Source organism: Rattus norvegicus, chromosome 7 (genome assembly GCF_021556685.1).
Source record: "Rattus norvegicus strain SHRSP/BbbUtx chromosome 7, alternate assembly SHRSP_T2T, whole genome shotgun sequence".
NCBI classification, from domain to species: Eukaryota; Metazoa; Chordata; class Mammalia; order Rodentia; family Muridae; genus Rattus; species Rattus norvegicus.
Window position 1 is genome coordinate 53,820,920 of NC_141540.1, and position 13,773 is coordinate 53,834,692.

The 13,773-nt window shown below is 37.5% G+C and overlaps 1 protein-coding gene across 4 annotated transcripts in view; it reads right to left on the reverse strand.

The window, feature by feature from the left end:
• Syt1 (synaptotagmin 1) overlaps window positions 1–13,773 on the reverse strand; it is a 547,682-nt gene that overhangs the window by 295,798 nt on the left and 238,111 nt on the right.

Sequence of the window (13,773 nt, forward strand, 5' to 3'; positions counted from 1 at the left end):
AGAGACCTTGCTGGCCGCTCATCACCTCACTCAGTTTTACAGTGCACGTTTGAATTTGCTCCTGGATCTAGCCCATCCATTAAGGCAATAATGTAATTCATCTTCAATATAAAAATGTCAGTCTTGGCCCGTGTCCCCCTTTTTCCTGTGACACTGCCTCTGTTTGACGGGCTGCTGGTCTTGGTTTGCCATTTGTTTCCTACGTTCACCATTCTTCTTGCCACGGAGGAAAGCTTCAGAGGACAGAGAACATGGCCAAATGGAAGTAGCATAGATGGAGAGACAAAAGTGAAGTCAGAGCTTGCTCTTGAGGTAGAATTGGCTGGGAAAATGAAACCTCACGACTACCTGCACAGAGAAGCATTCGTACGGACTCAAACCAGAATTTGTTACATGTATAGCTAGAGATGAGCAGAACTCGATATCAAGATCTAAGTTTCCTCATATGATCACCTTCTTTCTTCTCTAGCAATACTCTCTTTAGTCTGCATCAAAAATGCACAGTTATCAATGACAGAGAAATGGAGTCCATGATTAAAGAAATTTAGAGCTCACTCCATTAAATAGAGTTAAGCTGGTTTCATATCTAGGCAGGACACAGCAACTTTCAATGTGGTAATGTACACTGTATAATCTCCAAAATAAAAGTAAACACCTCTCCAAGATATATCCCCAATGAAGGTGTATTTCGCAAACCGTCTGATAGAATTTATAACTCAGTTTTGGCATGTAACGCTGCAGCTCTTTGGCACAAAATAGCTACCATCAAACAACTATTTATTTAGTGTGTTTAAGTGCCAGCCTCAGGGGTCAACGCCAACATAAAATTTTTTTCATTTTACCTGATAAAAAACATCAGGTTAAATTGGTGACGTTGGTCCTTTAACATATCTACAGATCCCAAATGTAAGAATCAGTAGGCTGTGGTTAGCATTAACCCATTATAATCGACACACATGCAAAATGTTTTGATTAACTTATAGGAAACACAAATATGTTAAAAATGGCTCTATACAAAAAAAATAGCAATCAAAAGTAATTGTTCTGTAGAACGCATTTTTGAGCGGCTGGCTAGCTGGGCTTTCTCACTCAGCAGCCACTGCTTTGGGCGTCTTCATTATCTCTTTAATGTGCTTCTGTTGGTGTCTGTTGATGAGACTAAAAAAACTCTTTCATTTGTCTAATTTATTTGGCTTTCTTGGCTCTGCAGTCTGCTGGTTTGGATGTCACCTGTAATAACTATGAAAGATTGCCATGTGCTTCATGCTCTTCTTCTTTTTAAATCTGCAATGGACATTCTCCACCACTACCAAAGGGAATTTTAGCTCTAAGAAACAGCAAATCTAATTTAACTGGACTGACCGGCAACCTCTCACTCTGTTAGGCGTTTTGCTTAATGTGAAAACTCATGAGTGGAGACTCTATCAGAAGGGCTTTATCTGTTTTAGGGAATAAACTAAAAGAATGTCTTCATTCTAGAACATTAATGATTTTCTCTGAGGTGTAATGATACAATGAAACGACACCATTTATTCTCTTGATGTTTGAACATCCGACTCAGACCCCTGCTTCTCATCCCATCCAACGTTTACCTGGTAGATCAATCTTTACAAATTTCCGGTCCTAATAATGGTATTTTCACACCCCAAACGCTCGGTGGCTTTCCAATTGCTTATCGAACACTGAGTGAATCTCCCAGACAAGCAGTCGGGGGTTGTAATGTTGCCGTTTCATGACCACTGGAATTGAACTTGTTCTCTCTGGAACTTTGACCAGTGTGGATTCTGTGTGGAGATTTTGATTGCTGTCAGGCTGTCTTCTTAGAATGATCACCCCTACTTTTGCGCTTTCAAAATTAACGAGGTGGGGCGGGAGAGATGCCTCAAATGTTAAGAGTATTTAGTGCTCTTACAGAGGACAGAGTCAGATTTTTAGCACCCACACATATGACAGCTCATAATAACCTATAACTCCAGTCCCAGAGGATCTCGTATCCTCCTCTGACCTCTCCAGGCTCTTACACACACACACACACACACACACACACACACACACACACACACACACACATCACACACACATCACACACACATCACACACACATCACACATACATCACACACACACATCACATTACACACACACTCAAGCACACAACATATACCCACTAAAACATACTTAAACTTAACCAGCTTGTCACATTTCCTTGAAGATCTCGTTGTTTCTGTGAGTGTTCTTAACCACACCTCAGAGGACGGTTATTCTGGAACAAGTACACACCCACTCTTTGAAAATCGTCATACGGTGTTACTGAGCTTGGTGCACAGAATAGTTATTTAATAAATGTGCATTTGACAAACCCCTGACTCTTTCAGCATTTATTCCCTGTCTTAAGTGAGTTATTTTGGTTTTCCTGTGTTCATTGCTCCTAAATTTTACATTTTTAAAGGGCGAATGCTGTATTTATTATTCATCACTATTCTGCTCTGCAATAAATAGTTAACTTGCAATGGAAGGACATTTTGTAGAATGCAACCACTTCAGTGTAGTAAATTTTATTAGAGCATGAAATTCGTTAAATTTCACCAGGGGATCAATTCCTCATCTGAGCTGGAGGGAAGACCACACTGGGTCAAACATTCAGAATGAGTTAGAGTCTCAGATCGTGCCATTACATCATCTGTGACCTTGAACAACATTTAACTCTTCTTTGTCGTAAGGTTCCGTGCTACCTACACATGAGAACATTGCACCAACCAAAGGAACTCACCATAAAATTCATGTAGGGTGACATAAGGGAAAACTCATTATAAACTGTGAGGCACATCGAACTAGTTTTTCAACAAATATGAAAGTGTTAGTTTGCGGCTAGTATTGGGTTGCTACTCTATAATTTAAAATGACCACTATAATTTATTATCACCTAAAGATGAATGAAAAATTCATTATACTGGCCTAAAAGTTTCAAATAACTTAGAAGAGACTCACCTATGAATAGAAAATTATAGTACTGTGTCTCTCTCCCTTTGTGTGTGTGTGTGTGTGTGTATGTGTGTGTGTGTGTACACGCATGCGTGTGCCTGCTTTCATGTTTGTGTGCATGTGTGTGTACATGCACAGGTGCAAACACATGTGCATTAATGCTACAATGAGAAGGATAGCAGGATCCCTTTGGAAAAGAAGAGGGAAAGTTAGGAAATATGGCAGCAAGGCTTCTCAGGATTCCATCATGTGTGAACAAACATGTAGGATAAACTTAGAGCCTAAGTGGAAGAATAGTAGAAAGGGTGTGTCTGAAAAAGAGAGAATATTTGACAATGCTCATAAAGAATGGGAAAGAGCTGTAGAAATGTTGGTGTTAGGAGGTGAGTAAGCATGGGATAAAATTACTCACTGTACCCTGTGGTGTTGGTCTTGTGACAAGTTTTGTTAAGCAAACTCCTCTAGGCCACTGAGACACATACTGGTCTTCTTTGAAGTGCAGCTGGTATTTTTTTTTCTTATGCTACAGGCAAGCAGAATTTAGATTTTAAACTGCATTTGTTTCTACTGCTTCAATGCTGCTGTTTCTACTGCTACAGTGAATAGTTCTGAAAACAAGTAAGTTACAATGTATCCACAGTGTGCGTTAAAGGTGAGGCACGTTGCTCTTGGGAGTCAAAAATAACACCGTAGCCTAACTGTGTCACCAACCCCACCAATGCCACTTTGGCAGCAGAGCCTTGAACTATGTGGCTGTGAAACAACAGTGACTCGATTCTAAAATTACTGCTCATTAAAACAAGTGGCACATCGCTGAGCACCCATGGGTCACTTACCATGGATCCAACAAACACTTGCCTCTGTTAACTTCCTAAAAACAATGATAAGAACCATTTTAAATATAAATCTATTAGCTTTAAGTTTGTACTTAATTAAAATTCTGCCTTAACTAATCGATAAATGTTTAAAATGCACTGGTTACATTGGACTGTTAGGTGGAACATTAAAGGTTACAAAAGTAAAAGTCCATTTTATTAAGAAATTAGATGCAGCAAAAATATAAATGGGATTCCAACAATCACCATTAGAATGAAAATGTAAACATATCATTCAAGAATGTGCAATAAATGTTTAGTAGATTTCTAGTGTGATTTTTTTTTTTTAGAAAATAAAATCTAAAATCCAGACTTTTTTTTTTTTAAAGGAGAGATTCAAAAAGTTACCCAAAGTCTGTATTTATAATTTATTTTGGAATTTAAAATATTATTACTTTTTTATGATTCGTCATGGCCAAATTCAACAGAAAATATTGAAGGTATGTTCTTTCTCTCTTTTTTTTTTGTATTCAAAATGATTGATCTGTATCTTCAGCTATTTCTTGCATAAGGCAGGATTTTTCCTTTAACCTCTACTTATATAAGGGAGAAAAGAAACAACAACAGTAACAACAACAGTAACAACAACAACAAAAACAAACATGTCTCTGCTGTTCTCTTGTGAAATGAAGTAGAAGTCAATAGGAAAATATCTTGAACAGCCAAAGTTGGGGTGAAATGAAGTGTTACCAATGTAAGCTAATTCGAACAAAATTGATTGAAAGTGTCAAAAACGCTGTTTATAAACTATCCACTATATCTCACTTCTGTGTGGCTAATTTCAGTTTGCCTTTATCTCCTCTGTCGTTCCTTGGCAATAGTAATAAGTACTGTAAAACTTTATACGGCTTTGCTCTTATTATTCACTGCATGCAAATTTTATGTAGCAAAACATCTATGGATATGAGTTTTTTTTTTAAGGTGGCTACCAGTAGATAAGTCCATAATGAAAGACTGGTGAGAGAAACTATAGGTAGGCAAATGTCAGCTTCTGGGTCCAGCCATATTATATACCACAGTGTTTCCAGAATGCTGGGCCAAACTAAGTGGTGAAGTGATGACAGATGTTTTTAGAGAATCATCTTTGCTCAAATATCGAAATGAGTATCTAGGTTTCTACAGTCCCATGTACCCAGAATTCATCATTCAGAGTGTTGATGTAATGTACAATGCCATATGGTTTCCCCAGCATTACCAAGGGTTATTATTTTCATTTTACAGTCAAGCTGAGGACATTATAGCTAAAGTAATCTCCCAGGAATGATGGCAAGTGGGCAACTGAGACAGGCACGAAGTCTTTGCACCGACCTCTTGAGACCTACTGGCTGAGTCCTTGTGCTGTTCCAGATATGTGTTTATGTTTCCGACCTCAGATTTAATCAGGAAAGAGAGTAAAGCAGCAATATCTACTAGAAAGAGCTCGGTGACTGCACACGTTTATGTGCACAAAGAGTGTAGGACAGTACCCAGCACATGGCGCGGTCAACACTGAGTTAGTTTGATATTATTATAGTTCTTCCTGTACCTACCAGTTAATACTTCTATAAGAAAAACAGTGTATTTCTACATTGCATCATAAATATTAAGAATAATCTGTTGGGAATAGGAATCTAGGGCAAAACAGTATTTGGTATTCATACATAAATTAAGAAAGCAATAATTTTAAGGAAAATTTATTTAAAAAGTTCTAACTGCTAAGAAGACTCCATTTGCTCCTTGGCTTTCCTACTCAAGTGACATTGAGAGGGTCTTTTCTATTTTCATCTCGCCAGACTTAAAACCTGTACATGCGTAATATATGGCTAAAGAAAAAATGACTGCTGTCTCTCCATTGAAAGTTTTAATTTTGTTATAAGCAATTATTCTTTCAGGCATGGTGGTCCAACGTTTGGGAGGATGAGGTAGTAATGTTAAGAGTTTAAAGCAACTTGTGGGTAGTGATGCCTTTGGGGGTTGAACGACTCACAGGAGTTGTATATTAAATATTCTGTGTATTGGGTATTTCCATTATGATTTATAAAAGTAGCCAATCACAGTTATGAAGTACCAATGAAAACAATTTTATGGTTTGGGATCACCACAATGTAGAACTGAATTAAGGGTCACAGTGTTAGAAAAGGTTGGGAACTACAGGTTTTAAAGCTAGGCTTAGGTACATACATAGTTAAGGTTAGTTACATGAGGTAAAATCTCTCTCTCTCTCTCTCTCTCTCTCTCTCTCTCTCTCATACACACACACACACACACACACACACACACACACACAAACAAATGACTTTGAAAAACATACTGGACTTTTAGTTTTTTATTTCTTCTGTCCATTGTTTGAAAACATGAAAGTTTCTTTTGGGATGAATTAATTGGCAACAGTCATATAGCATGAATTTTAAACCATTGATACTAAATATTTGCTACATTGGTAACATTTTCTAATTTTTAATTTCTTGACTGTTTTAATTGATAGACAAGTGAGGATAAAGGATCAATGGCCACCACAAAAGATGTACAGAAGAAGTGAACAATCCTGTTTTTCTATCAACCCTTTATATAGCTCCCTCCAGAGATTAGCTACCAATGCAAACCTATATTTATAGTTTGTGTTTTTGCAAGACAGGACTCTCTGGCCCATCTCAGTCCTTTTGTTAGCTTTTCTTCGAAAACAAAGATTCACCATTTTCCAAATATGGCTCCCATAAATTTTGCTAAGATTTTTTTGGTGAGGGGGTGGGGGACTTCGGTGTTTTCTTTAACAAGTAATGAATCGTTTCCATTTGGTAAAATCGTTGTCAGAGACCCAAAATCAAGTTGCTATTTGTTCAGGAATTTACATTGTACCTAGATTCTTATAGTTGAAGCCTTTGTAATATTTACTAGGCTTGTGGTAATTCTTCCAGTCACTCTACACTGGGAAAAATGCATTTGAAGGAAGCAATTCCATATTGCAAATAATGGAGGAGAGATGCAGGGGGTGATATGGTTATGAGAATATGACTAGAGTATGATTGTTAAAATTGTATCAAAGGCATCAATTCAATCAATATTTTCTTCCTTTGTAGAACAAAAGTATTTGATGTGTTTGATATTTTAAAGCATTATTGGAATTATTTGGTAGTATATTATCAATATTCTCACATTATTTTGTATTAATAACTAAAACCTTCATTTTACACTATATTAATTCATGCCATTAGTAGTTTTAATTACTAGGAACAATAATAATTAGCCACTTTAGTTTCTCTGAATTACATTAAAAATAAAAAATTCTTAATTTTACAATTACTAATTACCATCCTCTTTTGCCTTAGAATTGTTTAAGAAAGAATTTGACTTCTTTCTGGTTTGTGATACCGTTCACATTTTATACTTCTTAGCTGATTTAGATACATTTTAATCATTTTGTTAATTTCTGAGCATTGAGAAAATTTGGCAGAGTAAAGAAGAAAGTTCACTATAACACTTTATTTAATATGTATCCCTAATGGCACAGTAGGACAAGAGTCATTTAAAGACAAAATAACTTGTCCCCTTTAGCTTTGGCAAAGGAAAGTGTTTTTATATTGTGAACAGGTCCCATTTCTAGGTAGCTATTCTGGGTTTTTGAATATTTTACAGCCTCCTCAGGAAGTTATTCTAAGCTTAAGAAATGGAACTTTTTTAAAAAAGGACTTTGTAAACTAGAATATACAGAGAAGTGTCACAGAGTTCAAGAATTTTTCTTGTACTCTTATTATGCGACAAAACCATTATCAGCAGTTTCAAGACATGTGTCTGGCATCTAATAAACAGTATGTACGAATTAAAGACCTTAAACTTATTATTTAGGTGTCATTTATAGCCAGTATCCAGTGCCGAATCTGTCTGTGTTCTGCCTTTCCTGACACCATATGGATGATTGCTCCCCTCTGCTCCCCACCCCCACCCGCAACCCTTTCCAATGAGTAACATCATCACCTTTTTTGGTCTTGTTAGGGTTTGAAATCGATTTGGGACTTTAGGTCTGTGCATTGGGTACTGTACAGTATCTCCATTCTCTTTGGTGACAACTAGGCTCCAGAGCTGTGATAAACACTGACACTCCAACTGACATTTCCAACCCCTTCCCCTGCCCCTGTATTTAAATTACGCAAGTCTTGATGCTGGCTGGTTATTTGTTACATTCTGAAACCAGAGTAGCCGCTGCCAAGCCAGATTTTCAAACTGTTTCCTTCCAGACCATTTCAGGTTGCTCATGTTGAACCAGCGTTCACTCACTTGGTCACAAGGTCCTGCCATCTTGCCTTCTGCAATGTCTCCACTCAATTTACTCTAGTTGGTCTCTATTGGTGAGAAAACTTAAAACTGTTGTATAGCTTATTATCCTATGTTCAGTATAAAAAAATTCTGTATAGGGCACTTTCTTGAGCCCATGCTGATATATCATTCTGCAAGTCCAAACTACATGTAATTATCATTCAAACTTATGAAGGTCTGACCCTCCATTGTCTGCCAACCTTGATTCCTATTGGCTTGTAGGATTAGTCTTACCTTCAATTTCCCATGCAGAAGACAGAACTGGACTAAATTCTTTCCCAAATACTCTAAAATGGTAGCTTTTGGTTGGTTACCATTGTGTAAGACACACCATCAGCCCTATTCATGCATTGCACCAAGTAGTGCCCAACATTAACAGCAAGTTAAGAACTGTTACTACTCTTGCATAAAGCTGAGAAGCCTGAGACTTGAAGACATAGATGATCAACCAACTGCTCACCAACTGAAATCCAGGAAACATGGGCTCTGAGGCCCAGCTTCTTATCCCATCACTCAGTGCTCTGTGTTCTGTGTTCTCCATTCTTTCCTTGTTATTCTTTCTGCCTGGGATACTATTTGTTATCCAATCCTCATGTCCCATCTTGTCTACTTCTTAGATCTGAACCAATCCCAGACCACCCCTGTTTTCAATACCCGCAGAAGACTTTTTGTATTTTAAAATCAGGAATGACACTGTTTCTGTGTAAGGGAGTTTGCACATGGTATTCCTTCTTTCTTAAACACTGGTCCCTGAATATTTGAGACTATTAATATTTTCTTGTTACCATCTATTTAGGAATACTACTTCACAGAAAGATTTCTTGATATACCTCGTCAACCTCCAAGCTACTATATTTTTCTCTTTGTTTAATGACATAGATCAGCTAATCACTACCAGAATTTATCTAATGACTAACTTGTTTCCTAAAAACTATGTGAGTTGGGGTCTAACTAGTCTAGTGCAAGCAGTCTGTCTATCCTTTGGTCAAATGCAAGATATAATACAAAATTATTATTTGTGTAACAAGGAGTTCCTTTCCTATGATTGGCTCACCAAGAACTCAAGGTCAAAATTAAAGTCGCCACTTGGAAGACATGGTATTGTTTCTGTTTCTTCTTTATCCTCTCTCAATCATATTGTTTATAACAACTTTTTCCTCTAATGGGCCTCAGCATTTTATAACTCTTAGGAGTTGTGTGTGTGTGTGTGTGTGTGTGTGTGTGTGTGTGTGTGCGTAAAATTCATGTCATTTAGTATGTGCATTAAATAATCTTTGTGAGTATATATTCCTTATTAGTTGATCAGATTTCAAGCTTTCAAAATATCTATATTGAAGGCAAGAATAAATTGGACAAATGATATTTAATGCCTTTTATTCTATTTTGTGTTTATGGTGTCAAATTATGTATAGCAAACTTTGTCATTTTAACTAATTTTAAAGGGACAATAATGAAACATCAACAAACTAACATTATTATTATTTGGCAAGCATCTTAACCATTGCCTTGGGAATATTTTACTCTTCTCTGACAATCTCGCCTCTGACTACCGTATCCACTTCTGTCGCTCCTGGTGGCGACATCTCTAGGTTGGTTACTGTAGTTCCCTCACAAAGGTGTGATTGTACAGCATTAGTCCTCGTATCCTCAGTATATTTTACTTCATCTGACCTTTCCCAGATTTATCTCTTTTACGTAGAGCTTCTTCTATTGGAAGACTGAAATGTGCTCACTCCATGACATGGACACTTCCTATTCTGTTTACCCATCTATCTTCCAATTAACACTATCAATTATCTTCATTTTTGGGTCTTTGTGAATAATGCTGCTATGAACATAGGTCTTACCTGTTAAGGTCTGGCTTATTTTTATGGATCCTAAAATCAAAATAACTTCTGGTTTTCATAATGAAGTATAAGTGCTAATGAAGAACCCATTCCGTCTCATAGCTTTTGCCTTTAAATAACGCTGTTTGTTTTGTTCAAGAGTAGTTCCCACTATACAGCTTAGGCTGGCCTTGAATTCAACTTGGGATTGGCTCAGTTTGGCCTATGAAATGCCAGGATTGTAGGCCTGATCCAAAACGCCCTCTAGTGTTTCAAGGCTCATACATTTTCCATTGCAGTGGGGTAAAAATTTCACATTTATTTTCCCTTTAAAAACTGTACTGATTTTTCTGATGCTGGGGCCCGTACGCAGGGCCTCACACTCTCCAGCCCTGTGCTGTCTACCTGAGCTACGCACTTTTGAGTCTGGCATCTTTACTTTCAGTAGCAGACAGTGATTTGCATTTTGTTCTTCATGGAACAAACTAGAATGAGAACTGCAGGATATGAATGTAAAGTTTAATTTTTCCCACAACAAAAATTATAGGTATTATAGAGAAGTTCTTTTGTATAGTTCTGAGGTTAGCTAAGCATGAAAACAAAATATTACAATCTAAACAAATATGTATTTCATAAAGTAGGTCAACTATAACTATTTTAAGAGTTCTATAATCTGAATCAATTATTACTTTCTGATTACATGATTCATTCATGAACACTAATTCCCTTAAAGGTAAAGTAGTAAATAAAGAACAAATTTGGAAAATCACCCTGATCCCATTACCGGGCAAGTGTCTTGGTGTATATTTAATTTTTCTTGTGCACATTTTCATAAATACCTATAATAATGTCTGACTGTTGTGTCAAGTAAGTCCTTTCTCCTACCTCCATTTCTCTTTTGTGTTGGAAACATGTTCTTACCTCTATAGCTTTCTAAGAAGACTTTTTTCAAGGAAAACATGTTAATATCTGGTGTGTCCTGGAGTATCAGAGGAGGCTTTGGTATCCAGAGTGCTTGAAGCCACAGCTGCCTATACTGTGAGCTATGAGGCATTGAACAATCCATTCTCTCTCTCTCTCTCTCTCTCTCTCTCTCTCTCTCTCTCTCTCTGTCTCTCCCTGTCTCTTTGTCTCTCTGTCTCTCTGACTCTGTCTCTGTCTCTGTCTGTCTGTCTCTCTCTCTCTCTCATCACTGTTCTTTTTGCTTTAGACATGAGAAAATGTAATACTTTAGATGGCTGGTGTAAGCACTCAACAGTTTACTATTCATGGACTACTAATTAAGATAATATTTGGGACCAAAAGCACTTCAATTTTTAACTATTTTAATGTGAGATTTATTTTAAAGGTTATATAAATATCCCAAAGATGGAAAGTCAAATAGAAGTTTCCATAAATCTTCGGCAACAGATGGGCTACTGTAGTCTTAAGGCTTGGCAGCCATGAGTGTTAGCGGGATGTTGAATGGAAATGCTCTGCTTGAGACTCTGATGTGAACGATAAGGACAAAGAGAGTGACACCCTAACATTCTTAGTTCTGGTATTTAAATTCTCTATGAGAGCTCCCGCCATGACCAGTAAGCAGTGTCTAAGCCACTGACACCACAACGACACACTAATGTTTTATTTCCAAGTGTCCCAGTGTTTGTCATTAACACTGGTGTAGTTTACAGAAAAAGACATCTATTAGCATTCTTCTTATGATTAAGGTTGACAACCTACATGTGGGTTAAAAATCCCATCTCTTGCTTACAAGGGGTGGTATTAACTATCTAGGAAGTTGCAATTCTGCAAACGTTTCTAAATTTTTAATAATTCTTTGCTGTTCTACCTCAAGAACACATTTCCATAAAAACAGATGACTTCCAACTATATGGTTCTAAATTATTAATCTTTTATTTTGCTCTAAAGGATAACATTAACCAGGCATATGTTTTTTTTTTTTTTTTTTGTTTTCGCCAATGTTCTTTTTTTTTTTTATTATTTTATTTTTTTTTATTAACTTGAGTATTTCTTATATACATTTCGAGTGTTATTCCCTTTCCCGGTTTCCGGGCAAACATCCCCCTCCCCCCTCCCCTTCCTTATGGGTGTTCCCCTCCCAACCCTCCCCCCATTGCCGCCCTCCCCCCATAGACTAGTTCACTGTGGGTTCAGTCTTAGCAGGACCCAGGGCTTCCCCTTCCACTGGTGCTCTTACTAGGATATTCATTGCTACCTATGGGGTCAGAGTCCAGGGTCAGTTCATGTATAGTCTTTAGGTAGTGGCTTAGTCCCTGGAAGCTCTGGTTGCTTGGCATTGTTGTACTTTTGGGGTCTCGAGCCCCTTCAAGCTCTTCCAGTTCTTTCTCTGATTCCTTCAATAGGGGACCTATTCTCAGTTCAGTGGTTTGCTGCTGGCATTCGCCTCTATATTTGCTGTATTCTGGCTGTGTCTCTCAGGAGCGATCTACATCCGGCTCCTGTCGGTCTGCACTTCTTTGCTTCATCCATCTTGTCTAATTGGGTGGCTGTATATGTATGGGCCACATGTGGGGCAGGCTCTGAATGGGTGTTCCTTCAGTCTCTGTTTTAATCTTTGCCTCTCCCTTCCCTGCCAAGGGTATTCTTTTTCCTCATTTAAAGAAGGAGTGAAGCATTCACATTTTGATCATCCGTCTTGAGTTTCGTTTGTTCTAGGGATCTAGGGTAATTCAAGCATTTGGGCTAATAGCCACTTATCAATGAGTGCATACCATGTATGTCTTTCTGTGATTGGGTTAGCTCACTCAGGATGATATTTTCCAGTTCCAACCATTTGCCTACGAATTTCATAAACTCGTTGTTTTTGATAGCTGAGTAATATTCCATTGTGTAGATGTACCACATTTTCTGTATCCATTCCTCTGTTGAAGGGCATCTGGGTTCTTTCCAGCTTCTGGCTATTATAAATAAGGCTGCGATGAACATAGTGGAGCACGTGTCTCTTTTATATGTTGAGGCATCTTTTGGGTATATGCCCAAGAGAGGTATAGTTGGATCCTCAGGCAGTTCAATGTCCAATTTTCTGAGGAACCTCCAGACTGATTTCCAGAATGGTTTTACCAGTCAACCAGGCATATGTTTACTCCAAATTGTATTGTTTGAAAAATTCCCAGCTGCCATGAATAAATTATGGTCAGACAAAGGAACATTAGTGTGAGAAAGCTTTTCTTTTATTAGAGAAATGGATTTTTTTGAATTAACATATTTCTCACTTGGTAAGAGGGATTAAATGGCATCATTGAGGAATTAAACATTGTCTCTTCGGGAAGCTGGGGTCATAGCTCAGTGGTAGAGGCACAGCATGGCCAAGGCCCCAGGTAATCTCTGAGCACTACAGACATAAAAGAAAAATATCAGTCAGTAACATAATGAAGGGTGAGCCAACCAGTGTGATTCACCGCCTGCCTATGTAGCCTTATTTGGTAAAGTTCATATGTTCATCACTACCAAGTATGAAAAATGTTACTAAGGATGCTCTTAAGAATGAATCTTTTTTTCCTGTTATTTTCCATTTTCTTAAGTTTGTGGTCCATGTAGAAAATTACCATTGATGGCCATTTTTGAAATGATTTCTTTGACTGTCTTTAAGTGGCTTCAAGAAAGTCTGGAGGATGATATATATATATATATATATATATATATATATATATATATATATAAAATGGGGTTAGCCAGTATTCTTGTGACTAAATAAGCAGCCTTATTCTGCTTATGCACCGGATATGGGCAAGATATGGGGAGGTCATGCGTGCAATCATGTTCTTTTTCACAGATCTG